The sequence below is a fragment of the Panthera tigris genome, chromosome D1, assembly GCF_018350195.1.
Source record: "Panthera tigris isolate Pti1 chromosome D1, P.tigris_Pti1_mat1.1, whole genome shotgun sequence".
Taxonomy (NCBI): Eukaryota; Metazoa; Chordata; class Mammalia; order Carnivora; family Felidae; genus Panthera; species Panthera tigris.
The window spans coordinates 97,103,316-97,119,269 of NC_056669.1; the positions used below are offsets into that span (position 1 = coordinate 97,103,316).

The window sequence follows — 15,954 nt, forward strand, 5'->3', positions numbered from 1 at the left end:
TGACCCACTGCCACTCTTCCACTCTTCTGTGGTTGTACCTTTAGAGGATGGGCCATTCCATCCTGAGCTCCAACCAACCCTACATACTCTAAGGAGTCATTTCACAGTCCAGGCCTCCATTTTACCATCCAAGCCAACTCTTACTTCCAAGCCTTTGCAGAGAGACCATTTCCATGTGCAGTAACAGTACAGCCTCATGTGCCTGCCAGCCTGGTCCCTATCCCCTGGGCCTTTAGGGTCCCCAGCAGTGACCCCATCATTTCACCTAGGTCCCAGAACCTATCCAGGCCACAGGAATAGCCTCAGCTTTTCACATTCTACAAAAGCTGCAAAAGACACCTTAAACCCCGGCTTTCTGAGGGCTACCAGTGTCCTCACTCCCAGCCACCATTCCTCCCTCTGACCCGCTCATTTTCCCACCAATTTGTTAACTAATCAAGTCCCCCTTTACTAAAGTGACTCATTCGCTATGGCAAAACCACATTCTTTTGGAAGATTCATTTTGGATTTTTAGACCCCCAAATACATTCCTTCTTTTGAGGGAGAAAATTGCCTCTCACTCTACTAAAACGACGCTGGATTTTGAGCATGAAAAATGGCTTAACGGATATTGCAGCAACCGTTCCCGTACAGTTTCCAGATGAGGGAACTGGCGGGTAACTGCCACCGGCCCTACCCAGACTCATCATTCATTGGACTACTGATCTGTCAATCACTTCTGCTGGGCCAATGAGCAGCACTGCCTCACAGGAAACAGATTGGAGGGCAGGTGAGTGGTTTCCCTGGCTGTTAGAGCCTATGGAGATCTCCCTGTTCCTTTCACGTGCTGCCCTGGCTGCTGGGAGCTGTGGAACGTGAGCAAGCAGGTAGTGGGGAGGGGGCAGTCAAGTCTGCCTAGACCTACATGCAGGTTCGGGCCCTTGGAAGAAGAAGGGAAACAAGCTTAGCCTCAACTGAATGCTGGGGTTTAGTAATAGTGATAGTATTAGAGAGGCTGCACTGGCTAGATTCTGCCCCACCCCTGGCATTGCCTCTTGGTGTGACCTAGGGTCAGTCACCCCGTGGTCCTGGTCCTCAGCTGCTTTCAAACAAAGAGTTGGTTGGTTCTCCATGATCTCTCAAATCCTTTTTTCTTTTTTATGTGTTGGAAGGCAAATTGCCTCAAGAAAGGAAGAGAGCCTGTCCTAACTAACCACAGTCCAGTTAATTGAACATGAGGGAAGGCAGTGGGTCAGAGGTGAAGAAGCACTTCCACGATCCAGAGCCAAGGGACTACTCAAAAGGAATGAAGGAGGGATGCCCTCCAGGCTAGGGATACTTTTCGGCCCTGGCACAGGAAGTGGGGGGGGGGAGGGGGGCGGGGTGGTGAATCAGGGTCCGTGGCAGTTGCTTACTATAAGGTTCTCTGAGTGTGGACTCAAAAGAAAGGACGTATTTTTGTCTAGCGTCTACTCAAGCAGGGTTGGGGGTGAATCTAAAGGAGATTGAAGCATCTCCCCTAACCCGGACCCCGTGTATGGGTTGTTTTGTCTCTTTCCTGCAGTTCCCATAATCGGTCCTTTTGAAAAGTTCCCACTGGCCATATCGAACAAGCATCTGTACCCACAATAAGAGTGAGTTCCCTGCATTTGCCATCTTTTCTCAACTAACACCACCTACAGAAGCTGACAATGACCGTTGGGCTTTTCCAGTGGATGCCAGAAGCCATTTCTTGCAGCCTGGGGAGGGAAGGCAGGAGGTGAGTGTGGGTATGGAAAGTGGAACTCCTCCTTCAGCCAGCCTCCTCACTCCTCTTCTTGTCCCCAGATCCTTCTGTCCAGCCTTTCCCTCCTCCCACCTGCTGACTCTAATCCACTCCGCTTTCCACCTTTCACTCCCTCCCCTAGAAACTCAGGAGGTCTTAAGGCATGTTTCAGGAAGCGCTGTTCCCTGGCATGGGCTCTCCATTGTCTGCTCCACTGAGAAGCAGTTGGCTTCCAGAAAGTTTGAGAAATTGCTTTTCAGCAAGAGGGCGGGCACCCCAGTCAGTTTAGGGTGATAGTCTCTAGTGAGTACAGTTGGCCGTCATTGCTCTGCCCCACAGGGTGTGAGTACTTGACATTGGCCCTTGTGAGTTAGAAATTGTTAGCTATGGAGGTGTAATAAGTTTGTCCAGACCGAAAGTAACTCTTGCTGCTTAAGCTTCTACCAAAAAGGGTTCTACTTGTCAAACCATCGGTCTCCCCACAGAGGGTGTCTCATTTTCCCTCTGTCTCATTTTTCTTGTTTTTACTCTGTTATCCTTACTGTCTCTTCTCTTGTGTCTTTCTTTCTGGCTTGATCTTTTTTCCCCCTTTTGTTTTCTGAGGCTAAACAGGAACCTGGAGAAGATGTGGGGATGGTGGTAATCCAAAGAAGGAGCCTTAACTTGAGCATCTGTCTTAGGAGGCAGACCCCCCTACCCTAGTGGGAGTGAAAGTTGCCCCACAACCTGGGTCTTCAGATGCTCTCTTAGGCACCACCTTGGTTTCAGATGTGTCCTCCAGACCTACCACAGATGGATGCCCCACACTCTAACCCAATATCCCCAAGGATTAGAACCCTGAACTCCTTTCTCCCATGCCCACCACGTGGCAGGCCCATACAGAAGCAAAACATGGTCACCTTTAGACTCTGGCATACTGAGGCCAGGCCCTGACCCTGTCGGCCTCACCTTCCTGCCAGTTGATTACTCAATAAAAATATTGTTAAATAGAATTCTTGTGTCTAAATACCATTTCAGTATTTATTGTTTCAAAATATACCATTAAATTGCATTTTCCCCTCCTTCTCCTCCTCTTCCCCCATCATATCCTTCCTGGGACCGAAATGATAGGGACAGGTCGAGAGTGAAGGGAAAGTTGGGGAAAGCATGACTGTGTCAATTTCTCAGTAGAGAGCAACCATGAACTGTGCTACACGCTCATGGGCAGAGGCCCCTGCTCCCCTAACAGAAGACGGTTTCGCTGAGCACAGGACACAGCACTCGAGTAGGGGGACATATCCCCTGCTTTGTAGGACATCACGTAACAAAGATTGACAGGTAAGAAGGATCATTGTGTTACTTGTAATAGTAAAAACCCTAACATAGTTACATTTCAGTTGGTCCTTATAGTCAACTATTAAGCAGCTGTTAAAAAGCGCATTTGAAAACATTTTTTTCAGAGTGCCTGGGTGGTTCAGTCAGTTGAGTGTCCAACTTCTTCTCAGGTCATGATCTCACAGTTGGTGAGTTCAAGCTCTGCTGTCAGGGCAGAGTCTGCTTCTGATCCTCTGTCCCCCTCTCTCTCTGCCCCTGCTTCCTGCTCATGCTGTCTCTTTTTCAAAAACAAACAAACAAAAAAAAAAGAAAACATTTTTTCATGACAAGAGGAAAAAGGGAATTCTGAAACTGTATGTGCACTATGTTCATAATCTTATATAAAGCATCTGTGTGCATAGAACTGATCACAAGGATAAATAACAAAAATTCCTGAAAAGGTGGAAATTATGGCTGATTTTTACTTTGTTATACCTTTCTTGTTTTCTACAATGAACATGTATTATAATCAGGAAAAAAAAAACGCAAAAGTAGTTGGCTCTGCTCGATCGTAAATGAAGAAAGGATTGGCACTGAGCCATTGAGGAAGCCGATAAGGCTGGTGGTCCCCGCCATGACACCTTGGGCCAGTGGGGGCGGAAGTTCCTAATGGGAGCCAGGATCCTACAATCCTGCAGGTTCGCAGGAAGACACAGATTTAGATCTGATGGAGGACAAGACAAGAGGCATTCTAACTTATCTCATCCCCCTTCACTCTTCCTTTCTTTTACCCTTTCTCTGTGCCGCAGTGATAAACACTCCATGCTTAAAGCCCAAAGACGCGGGTTCAGATCCCAACCCTGGCACCTCCCAGCTGGGTAACTGGGCAAGTTCTTCAATCCTCCAGAACCTCAGCCCATTAATCAAACAAAGGTCACTTGTACCTCCAGAGCCTTTGCCATTGCTTTTCCCTGTTTCTGGAACACTGTGCCCCTAGATCTTCATGTTTTGTTTCCTGCTGGCTTTTGGGTCTCCACAAAAATGGCATCCCCTCAGAGAGGTCCCCTCAGTCACTTTCCATAACATTTTTTCTCTTTTATTTTCTCTGAGCACCTAATTAAACTTACATATTTGTTTTATTGCTTATTGTCTCCAAGAAATTAAATTCCTTGGGAGCAGGAATCTTGTCTTGAGTGCTGCTGTGTCACCAGTGCCTGACATTAAATGAGCCAAGTACCAGGCGATACATTTGCACTGTTTTCTTACTTAATCTTCCTAAGTACCTCATGTGGTTCACATAGGAGGGAGAGGTTAAGAACAGAGAGGTGAAGTACAAGGAGTAAGTGGCAGAGCCAGAATTAGAACTAATTCCGGAAGACTTTCCACTTCACTACCCTTCCCTCCCATGCAGCCAGTGTGGGGCCTGTTTTGGAGAGAAAGGGTTGGCACAGTTCAAGGGCAGGGAGCATCAAGAGCCAAGTCTCTGAGTCCAGAAAGTTCGAAATAGTGAAAAAGACTGACGTGGGTATGGTCATGGGGAGTAATGGGAGTACATGGTGGAAAGAGCTAGAGAGGGGCTTGGTTGCAATTCAGGAGCTTGAGGCTGTTTCACGAAGGACCTGAGCAACACACAGTCTCTTTCGTTCATTCCATAAATAGGAATCGAACACCTCCTGTGGGCTTTAAGAGATTCAGAACATCCCTGGAATGGGCAGTCCCCCATCCTTAACTGAACACCTACTGTGAGCTCTACATGGCTCAGGACCCATCTAGGCCGGGCAGTTCTTGTCCTTGCCTTCTCAGTGTCTGGGATACTGCCTCAAGCCCACTGGGTGTCTGGTTAGCAGGGGTTACCTGCCCTGAGCAGAGACAGATGGGAGATTTCAGTCATCATTAAAGCTTTATTGACCAGCACGGCTGGAATTTCCCAGAGAGAGGAATTAATCTTGCTACCGACTGAGAGCAGACATCCTGCTGGGAGTAGTTACATAAATTCTGTTGCTCAAATTAATTAGGATTGTGATTCATTTGTTTAATGAGGAAGAATCTGATGGTGGCAAGAGGCAAGCCGTCGAGGCCTTGCAGAACCCAGGCCATCCCGGGTGACCCTGTGGCAGGTGGGGGGACTGGCCCAGTAGGAACAGAGATCTGACACGGTGGAAGGAGGTGGTTGATCAGTAAGAAGAATAAACCGAGGCACGCAGAGACAGCCAATCAGAATACGGTGCTGGTTTAGAAGGGGGGTCAGAGGCTCTGGGGCCTCCCAAAGTTCATGCCGCGCCAGCTCCTGGGCATGGAAGGGCTTCTCAGTGGCATCCAGTCTTCCACCCTCCTCTTTTGTCCAAGCTGTGGAGAAAAAACGCTAACGGCTGAAATCACGTCAGCAGCGCTCCGGGGACCCATCCAGCCATTTCCTCCCATCCCCCTAAATGTCAGATTATATTATTCACAGGAGGAAGGATTGTTTCAATAAAGCACAGACCTATTGCCTGAAGCATATAGAAATCTTTTTCTCTTACTCCCACCCCTACTTAGAAAGGGACCTCCCCCCCCTTCTACCCGGAATGCCCCTACTGCCTGTTTAAGGTAAATCCCCAAACCTCACAGGCATCCTTCACTCTTGCTGTGAGGCCCCTCCTGGCCTGGGCCTTCCCTTGCATAAGGCCTAGGTCTCAGCTGCAGAAATACAGTGAGAGGGTGGCGGCCGGGCCAGGGTGACAGCAGTGCAGGTGGAAAGAGGCGGGACCTCTGTGCAACTCCAAAGGGCACCTCACATTCTGGTCCAGGTGGATGGTGCCCTTTGGACTAGAACAGAAATGGTGTTTCCTGAAGGTGTGCTTCCTGGTGGCCCTGGAGAAAAGTGACCAGAGTCAGGAAATGGTTTGAGGGAGAGTCAAAAGGACCTGTTGCACAGACCGGGAGAAGAAAGGAGAAGAATGTAACCCTTAGGACTTCCTCACTCATGCCTGCGTCTACAGAAGTCCCTCCGGAGCCTTGTTCTTTTTTTAGGCGCCCCCATCCTTTATTACAACTGACCAGGAAAGCACAGCCTGGACGATCCACGAGGCGGTGCCACGGGGTTTTCCACAAAGCAGGAACACGGTTAAGAGCATGTGTTTGGCTCCCCAGGAAGTGTTGCCCTCTTCCCAGGTAAGGCTGAGATGCTCTTCCTGGAGCTCCATCAGTCCACCTTACTTAGAGAATGGGTAGCCACAAAGGAAAACTATCTAGGAGCCCAAAGTGCGAAAACTTGCAACTGAGGAAAAGTCTTGTGAGCTCTCTCGGTATCAGTGCCCTCGTCCTTGGGAGGCGCCTGTCTCCTGCTCTGGGAGAACAAGAGCTTCTGTGCTTGCACCCTGCAGACTGTCCCCTCTTCAACAGACATAGAGACCTTTTTAAAATGTAAGTCAGATCTGGGGCACCTGGGTGGCTCAGTCAGCTAAGCGTCCACCTCTTAATTCCAGTTCAGGTCATGATCTCGTGGTTTGTGAGATCAAGCCCCCCATCCGGCTCTGTGCTGACAGTGCAGAGCCTGTTTGGGATTCTCTCTCTCTCTCTTCCCCTCTCCCCACTCATGTGCTCTCTCTCTCTCTCTCTCCCAAAATAAACATTTTTTTAAAAATGTAAGTCAGATCTTGTCATTTCCCATGTTTTCCCTCCAAAGGCTTTCCAACACATTCAGAATTTACTTTTTTTTAATGTTTATGGGGGGAGGGGCACATGCAAGCTGGGGAGGGGCAGACAGGGAGACAATGGATCTGAAGGGGGCTCTGCACTGACAACACAGAGCCTGATGTGGGGCTCAAACTCGCAAACGGCAAGATCATGACCTGAGCCGAAGTCGGAAGCTCAACCACCTGAGCCATCCAGGCACCCCCGATACATTCAGAATTAAAAACAAAAAAAAAAGTCCGGTGGCTAAGAAGGTCCACACGCTCTAGCCCCTGCCTTGACCTCATCAACCACCTGAGCCATCCAGGCACCCCCGATACATTCAGAATTAAAAACAAAAAAAAAAGTCCGGTGGCTAAGAAGGTCCACACGCTCTAGCCCCTGCCTTGACCTCATGGTCTACAGCACCCCTCCCTCCCTCCACAAGGCCTTTGCACTGGCTGGTACCTTTCCCTGAAATGTTCCTCCCCGGCTGTTTGCGTGGGTGGGAAACTTAGCCTTTCTCTCTCTGTTTATGTGTCACCTTGGAGAGCCCTTCCCTGGCTACCCAATCGAAAACAGCCCAGGCTCCCTGCATTGCCCTGCCTTCTTTTTCATCACAATACCTTTTACCATTTGCCCTTTCACCGGTTTGTTCTCTGCCTTCCCCAACTTGGTTTGAGGCCTACAGACCAGGGATCTTCCCCACTGCATCAATCAGGGTCCAGTTAAGGAAACAGGAATTGTGCTAGATACTTCAATGGTGATAATTCACCAAAAGACATCAGTTAAAGACCTATAAGAAGGAGAGAAAATGTAAAGGGAGCACTGAGGAGGTAGCAACCACAAGAAACGGTGGGATTATGGGATTCCAGGAGCTCGGAGGAGGAGCCTGCAGAGTCGAGGCCCCGCCCCTCTAGCAAGGCACCGACCAGCTGCTGCCACCAGGACAAAGGGCCAATGCGAGGGCAATCCTGATGGGATCCAGCTGCCAAACGAGGATGGGGCAGGTCCCTACTTCCGCCTCCTGCCTTCCGCCTCCCTCTAGTGCCACTGCTGGCAGAAAAAGGAAGCCCCGCGACAAAGGAGAAACGGTTCATAGGGTCCCCACCCAGTGTCACACAGCAGAGTGTAACAGGTAGATTTGGAGCTGGGGGGCAATAGCTCAATGACCAGAACACCTGTCTTGTACACTCCCTAACCCCCATGCCAGAGGAGTGTTTGGCTTATAGCAGGCACTCAACATGTGTTGAGTGGATGAATGAATGATGGATGATGTACCACGTAGGGAATTAGTAGCTGGGGGTGCAGATATGACGGGCAGACTCTGATCACACTCTAATAAGAGAGACAGACACCATTTATGGTTCAGGATAAGTGTAATAGCAGAAACACCCTCAATGGGCTAGAAGCACAGGGATGGGGCCCTGCTCACACTGGCCATCGTGGCGGGGCGGGGGACGACCATGCTTCAGTTGGATGCTCGAGAGCAAAGAGGATTTGTGAGGCACAGAGGGACACTGAGGACCAACGATGTAAGGATGCAGGGTGCTTCGGGTCTGGGAACAGCTCGTGCAAAAGCAGAGAGCTTGGCAGGAGTGACTCAAGAAGTTCCCTGTGGCCAGAACATCCATGGGAAGTGGTGGTGGCCGAGCCTGGAGCATTCCAATCCGGGTCATGAAGGCCTCGTATGTTACTCAAAGGAGGTTGGGCTTGGCCTCAAGGCACAGAAGTGCCAGTCAAGGCTCATGAGCCGTGAGTGACATATGTGACCCGAGGATTGTGATTTCACAGGCATGAGAATGAAGGCTGGAGGCCAGCTGGAGACAGACCTGAGCCACAAGGATGGGCACCCATCTAACTGCCCCCAGTGGGTGCAGGGCAGTGCACATAGCTTACACTGCAATGAAGCTGCATGAAGATGAGAAGCATATGATGGGGATCTGAGCTGAGGCCCTGGTTGCTGAGACTGGAGGAAGAGAAGGAAAAGCTTTGGAGGAGCTGGGATGCCTCAGCCTGGGCGCCCCACCCCCACCCCCATCACAGGAGAACCCACGTTGAGGGGCCCTGAGAGTCAGCCAGATCCTAGCATCTTCCCCCTCACGAGCCCATCAGATTTTGGAGTTGGAAGGGGCCTTGAGAGGCTGCGTCAGCATCCCTGCAGGAAACAGATCCTAACTCAAATGGGTCACCTGAAGAGACTTTAGTGAGGAGGGACTACTTACAGAGAGATGGGCAGGATGAAAGAACCCAGGAAGGGGTGCTAGAGACTCCTGAGGCTGCAAAGAGCTCCCCTCTCCCTTCCCACCCTCCAATCTCCTCTACCAGTGGCCAGACCAGACTGGAGCCAACTGGCAAGGGCGCCCATTGATTTGTTTCACAGGGGTCAGCCTCCTGGGGCACAGAGCAGGTCAAAGAAGGGGAGACCCTACATCAGAAGGGACAGAGAATAACAGCCTGATCGGTCTCAGTTTCCACCCTACTGTTCTTCCCACAAGAACAGAGAGAGGAGGCAACTTGGCCAAGGTCAGGTAGCCAGTGAGGAAAAGGCCCCTCTCCTTTGGGGTCTGGGTTCGTTGCCGACTGGGCCTGCACTGAAGACAGCCAAGTGAGGACAGCCCATCATCCTGGAGCTGCTGCCACAAATCCAAATTAACCAGAGGAAGGCAGCAGGCAGCACCAGGGAGGATGAGCACCCAAGGGCCGGCCATGCACCCTCCATGTCCAGAAGGTAATAGACACCTGCTTCCTTGTCTCTTTGTGCCTGCCCCCTGGCCCCCGTTTTCCTCTCTTGAGTCCTCCCCAGGTGTGGGGACAGGAGCACAGCCCTGGGATTGGCAGGGACAAGGGGAGGAGACTGTGCTTTTCTGGTAGCCAGCCTTGCTCATCGATTCCCTAGAGCTGCTCACTGATCCAGCACAAGATGGTTTAATTGAAGTCATTACAATAAATGGTGCAGAAAAGCAACACCCTTAGTCTGCCAGGAGCCTCAGAGAAGCAGGGGAGGGCACTGGGAAACCCAGCGGAAGCAGCTGAAGTTAGCTCACAGTTGCTGTGGTGGAAAAGGGACTGGGCTGAGAAAGCAGGTAGTCCTGGGTTCAAATCCTGACTGGGTCGCTAGCAAGCTGTGCACCCTTAGTAAAGTTCCTTTATCTTCCTGAGCTGCTGTGTTCCTGTCTCCAGGAAGCCTTCCCTCCTTCATCTCCCATTTCTCCTTCCCCCACACACCGTTAGCACATGCTAACTTTGACACTGATTTGGCTTCCAGCGCTCACTGTCTGCTTAGCAATCTTTTCCCTCCGTAGTTTGTCTTCTCATCTAGATAACAAGCAGGAACTGTATCTTCTCTTTCTCACCCTTATGTGCCTATCACATGCCTAACATTGTAATTGTACCCAGCGGGGTGGGGGAGGGGAGGGGAGTGGCAAGGTGGAGTGAGGGGCAGAGATTCAGAACCCGGGGGTGGGCACAGAAAGAATGCAGCAGGCGCTGGTAGATGACAATCTACCCTGAGCTCCCTTCCCAGATAATTGGAACGATGCTGCCATTATATTCGTACACCTTTAGCATGAGACACAGCCCCCTCTGTGCCCAGGCCCAGCTGGCTCTCTGCTCGGCATCATGAACTACTATCTGATTCAGTAGCAGAAGACAGAGGATCCAGGTCATGAAGTCATCAAATTCTAGCATCCAAAGACAAAATCGTGCAGCAAAAGTGATATCTTGGTACTTCCAAGTCTAAATCCTAAGGAGCCTTGCAGCTTCCCCGTGGGGTGTCTTGGAACACCTGATCTCAGAATGTTCCCTCTCAGAACTCAGACATCACACCATGAGAAGCCCAAACCACGTGGAGAAGCCAGGTCGAGGTACTCCATTTGCCAGGGCCAACCGAGTTCCCAGCTCATAGCATCAGCTGCGAGCCCTGAGAGTGCGCCATCTTGGACATCCAGCCCCATGGAGCCTGCAGGTGACTCCAGCTCTAACCACTACCTGATGCAACCACTTGAGAAATCCCAAGAAAGAATCTCCCAGATGAGCCCAGTCAACCTGTGGAACTGTAAGAAATAACAAATTCTTATTTTATGCTTCTAAAAATATATTTGTAAATAAATCTTACAGAACTGTCATTTTACTAGAGCTCAGAGATTCCATGTGATGTATCCAAGGTCGCACAATGAGGCAGAGCCCGGTGCGTTTAACTGTGGCCACCCTATCGCCACCACCAGAGAAGATAAAGAGAAGTGAGCTGGGGCGCCTGGGTGGCGCAGTCGGTTAAGCGTGTGACTTCAGCCAGGTCACGATCTCGCGGTCCGTGAGTTCGAGCCCCGCGTCGGGCTCTGGGCTGATGGCTCAGAGCCTGGAGCCTGTTTCCGATTCTGTGTCTCCCTCTCTCTCTGCCCCTCCCCCGTTCATGCTCTGTCTCTCTCTGTCCCAAAAATAAATTAAAAAAAAAAAAAAAAAAAAAAGAGAAGTGAGCTATCCAGGGCAGGAGTGAAGAGGGAGAGAGGAAAAGAGTTGGATTTTATAGAAAATGTCCCAAGTTAATTCTGTTTAGGAAAAAAATTATTCCTTGAATGTGTATGATTTTTTTTTTTTAATTTTCAATGAGCATCTCACAACTTCTAAGAGTTTACAGAGTTAATGGCCCTGAATTTCAACCTTGGGTTGGTTTTATTTTTCCTTCCCCCTTGAGATAATTAGCCATGAGCTTAGCTGAGTACATTTGTCATGTCAGTTAGACAATGGCTTCAAAGGAAGGGAAAGGGCTCAGAAAAGAAGGCCAAGCGACAAAGCAAAACCTCCTAGGGAAATATTCACATTTCTAGAATGATCTGTCATCAAAACTGCGTGCACAGGTGGGAGGGCATGAGCGAGCATCAGGGCAAACTTTACCAGGTGGGCCTCTGCACCCACTAGTGCTTTGAGTTGATCTGAACCAAACCCATCCCCAGGGCAAAAGCAACACCCCTTTCCCATCTCACTACCCTCTGTTTGGCTAACCCACAGGCCCAAAGGAAAATGTTAGATTGGCCTTTCATTTTCAGTGCCCTCAATTTAAGTAATTTTTTTTTTTTTTACATCCTGTGATGCTCAATATACTGCAATGGAGGATTCAGGGAAGATGCACGTCATTGTCAGCAAAGCACCAAGCCATCTGGCCTTCGTTTTACCTTTGAGTTGATGTGAAATTTCCGGCTTCACATTTGGACAGTCCTTGATCTGAGCACCAGAGCCCCAGAGGTGATTGGGAGCATCACTGTGAGAAGCCACCATTTTTTGGACACCAACTACGATCCACAGTGTTCCAAGGGCTTTATTTATTTTAATCTTGTGTTTAATCTTCCAGTTTAATCTTGTGTTTAATCTCGTGTTTAATCTTCCAGTAACCCTATGAGGGCAGGACTAATACCTCATTTTAAGGATCAGAAAATTTAGTCTCAAAAAGAAATGCATGCCAAATTGCAGAGCTGGAATTCAAACCTAGGCCTGCCCAATTCCTAGGATCTGCTCTTTCCTGTATACCTATTCGATTAGTTATATATTGCTACAATAACATCATGAAACAAATAATCATGAAACCTCAGCGGTATACGATAATAAGCACGTATTGCTTACCCATCTGGGATGGTTAGCTAAGTGGTTCTGCTGATTATGGCAAGGCTCACTAACATGCCTACACTTTGGTTGGCCTTTGAGTGATGGAGGCTGTCTCAGCTGGGACAGTTGGGGCCACTCAGCTCCACTCCACATGTCGCTCATTCTCCATTAGGCCAGCCCAGGCATGTCCCCATGGCAGTGGCAGAGTACAAGAAAGCAAGCAAACCAGACTGATGGCACAACTACTTTTCAAGCTTTTTCTTACATCACATTTGCCTTTATCCCATGGGCCTGAGCAAGGTACATTGCCAAGCCCAGAGTCAGAGAAGATGAACATTGCAGATGACGTGGCAAAAGGTGGGGTGCAGGGAAAGGTAAAGATTTGTGACCACTTCTGCAATCTATCCACTAACCTTGGGCAAGTTAGAGCCCCCTCTTAGAGCCTCTGTTCCTGCATTTTTTAAAAATGTTTATTTATTTATTTTGAGAGAGACAGAGAGCAGGAGAGGGGCAGAGAGAGAGGGAGACAGAGAATCCCAAGCAGGCTCCTCACTTGTCAGCACAGAGCCTGACACAGGGCTCGAACTTGAGAACTGTGGGATCATGACCTGTGCCAAAATCAAGAGTCGGACACTTAGCCAACTGAGCCACCCATGCACCCCAATATTTTATTTTTAAGTAATCTCTACACCTAACATGGGGCTTGAGCTCACAACCCCGAAATCGAGTCAGACGCTCAACTGATTGAGCCACCCAGGCACCCCTGTTCCTGCAGTTTTTTAATGGGGTTATATCCACTTGGTGGGATGGCTCAGAGAATTCAGTAAGATAATTTCTATGAAATACTAACAAAGTCAAAAGTATTCTTTCTCCTGATGTATATCATGTATACCAGCCTGGGGGTGCATGTACACATTATGAGAGGTACGTGAAAAACTCGGTTTCTATTTCCAGGATCCAAAGGGTTTACACAAGTCTCAGAGGTGAGACAGCCCAATCACTGAGACAACAAACAAGAATTGTGAAGAAGGGAATAAATCAAGGGAAAAAAAGAAAACAATAAGTAAATGATGTAATTAAAGTTACTGTTGAAGAAACTATCAAGGAGAGAATGAGTCAGCGACAAGTTTAAGCGATGAATCAGGCACAATGTCATGTTTCTAGAATTCTTGCCTATTTCAAGAAAGCCTGATGTCCCAGTTAAAAGAGCACCTTGAGCCTGTAGCAACAACATCTGGAAGGAAACACGCTTGTAATTTCAATTTCTCCTCTGCATCACCACTAACGACAGGGGCAATGCCGAGTGCTGGGCACAGAGTAGGCGCTCCATAAAATCCCATGTGGGAGGGACCCATAACTGCATCATCTCTTCAGATGTATTCAAGGAGATTTCAAATTACTTCTGCAAAAGAGCTCCCCGTACAATATGCCATTTGCTTGCTAAAACAAGGCTGTGGATCCCGTGTGGGATGGTATTAATTGCTCTGTTCAACGAATGAGGAGACCAAGGCTTGTGTGGCCCTCTAGTTGGTGATGAGGCTGGGATTCGAATGCAGCCCTCCAACGTGCTCTCTCCCAAACTAACCAAGAACCATATTCCTGCTATTGGTAACCGAGTTCAGGGTTTTTTTAATCTGTAAGAAACGACATCGACATTTCATTGAATGCTCATAAGCATGGCGGCTCGTGTCATCTTCACCACAGACTTCGAGGTTGGAATATGAAGGATTCCATTTTACAGATAAGGGAAATTTGGAGCCCAGAGACCGAACCCACCTGCCAGAGGCTTCATAGCCCATAAATGGTGAGATGATTCACACTCAGGTATGTGCAACACCCCGACCCCCCCGCCCCCCACACACACACCATGTTTTATATGTTCCACACTGCCCTTATATTTTTTCAAATTGGGCTGTCACCTGCATTAAAGCCTGGAGAATTAAAAGCAATTGTATGCATAAACCTGTACACACACACACACACACACATACACACACACACACACACACTTTTGCCTCAGTTATTCAGAGAGCACGTTTTCTGATCTGTATTTTCCACTTCGGTTTTCTGATCTGTATTTTCCACTTCAGTTTGCCTACCTGGCCTCTGCCTCTACAAACACAACTCAAGGCAGAGGGGCAAGTGATATTGGTTCAGGAAACCTGAGCTGTGACCCTGAGCTGCTGACGGAACGTCTGATATTTATAGCAACTCAGAGTCAAGTACCAAGGAAAGAGTGTTCTGGATTGTTGCAGATGTCCTCAGGGGGAAAGAAAACATCTCTGTGAAAAATTGTGTGGGATGCTTAACTGATGGAACATCCAACATGAAAGGACAACTCAGTGGGTTTGCATCCCAGTTAAAAAATAATAATAAAAGGACGGCCCAGCCAGTCTCTGTGGATAACATTCTTCAAACACTTAGGATGTAGCCATGGGAGAGACCACATCACCAGTTGAATTTATAAACTGCCACTCTACACTTTAATTTATTTATGCATTTATATATTGATTTAGATCTGTCCCAGTCCACAAAGAATTTGACACTGATTGTTTAATTGTGAAAACTATGGTAGATTGATTATGTTAATGGCCAAGACTTTCTACGCCTCCCTGTATCCTTACCCCTGGGTAGTGTCCTCCACATCGACTCTGGCCCTAAGATGTGCTTTGGCTAATGAAACAGCAGCAAACTTGTTGCAAGCACAACTTGAAAATCATGCTGGTCCTGGCCCAGATTAGCAGAACGGCCCGCAGACCCACAAGAAAGAACAGACTGTTGTTTAAAGCCATTGGGTTTGGAGCAATTTGTTACACAGCAGTCACTAACTGATATGGAGACTAAAAAGAAACACCATTAATTAATCAACAAGCTTATATTGAGTAGCCATGCTCAGTTCTTGTCGTAGGTTCTGGGATATACAAAAAAAAAAACACATAAGACATGGTTCCTACCTGCTTGGAGACTCATATTTATTTCTGGAAAGACAAAATAAAAATACCAGCAAGATCTGCTTAAACCATGTGGAAATCGCTTATATTTTATTCTCTCTACAGGGCCAAGCTCAAATGCCACCTTCCTTTTGTAACATTTCCTTCCCCATCTCCTTGCCAAGCTGAACTATTAAGCTCTGCCTCCGCTGGGATACTGCAGACTTTTGGTTAAAGCTCTCTCGTGATGCTTTTCATGTTACATTTAGGGTTATACTTGGATGGGAATACGTCCATTGTGCCCACTGATTATAAAGCTGGATCTTGCTTATTGTTCTATGGGCCTCCAACACCAGGTACCATGACTTACATGAATATAAGGAATCTTGGAAAATGTTAAATGAATGAATGTTACAGGTTGGGGGCGCCTGGGTGGCTCAGTCGGTTAAGTGTCTGCTCTTGATTTCAGCTCAGATCATGATCTCGTAGTTTGTGGGATGGAACCCGGAGTCGGGCTCTGTGCTGACATTGCAGAGCCTGTTTGGGGTTCTCTCTCTCACTCTCTCTCTCTCTCCTTCTGCTCCTCCCTGCTCTCTGTCTCTTTCAAAATAAATAAACTCTAAAAAAAATGAATGAATGTTGTAAGAGTTCAGCATGAGGGAAAACTCGAATAGAAGTGTGATAGTCAAAGGGACCTTCATACGGGAAGAAGGAGTTGAGGTTCTCAGCTGGGGCCCA

General features: G+C 48.3%; 2 long non-coding RNA genes across 3 annotated transcripts; both read left to right on the forward strand.

Moving 5' to 3' along the window:
- The first annotated feature begins 788 nt into the window (after nucleotides 1-788).
- LOC122231256 lies at nucleotides 789-2,880 on the forward strand. Of its 2 annotated transcripts, none has more exons than XR_006208445.1 (3): nucleotides 789-866; nucleotides 1,544-1,738; nucleotides 2,348-2,879. It is a non-coding gene; the product is annotated as an uncharacterized LOC122231256 (long non-coding RNA). The 2 variants fall into 2 exon arrangements; XR_006208446.1 differs by having other exon boundaries at nucleotides 857-910; nucleotides 2,348-2,880.
- A 4,004-nt stretch (nucleotides 2,881-6,884) lies between these two features.
- Nucleotides 6,885-15,679, forward strand: LOC122231257. The gene is made up of 3 exons (XR_006208447.1): nucleotides 6,885-10,745; nucleotides 11,806-12,660; nucleotides 13,241-15,679. It is a non-coding gene; the product is annotated as an uncharacterized LOC122231257 (long non-coding RNA).
- The last annotated feature ends 275 nt before the right edge of the window (nucleotides 15,680-15,954 follow it).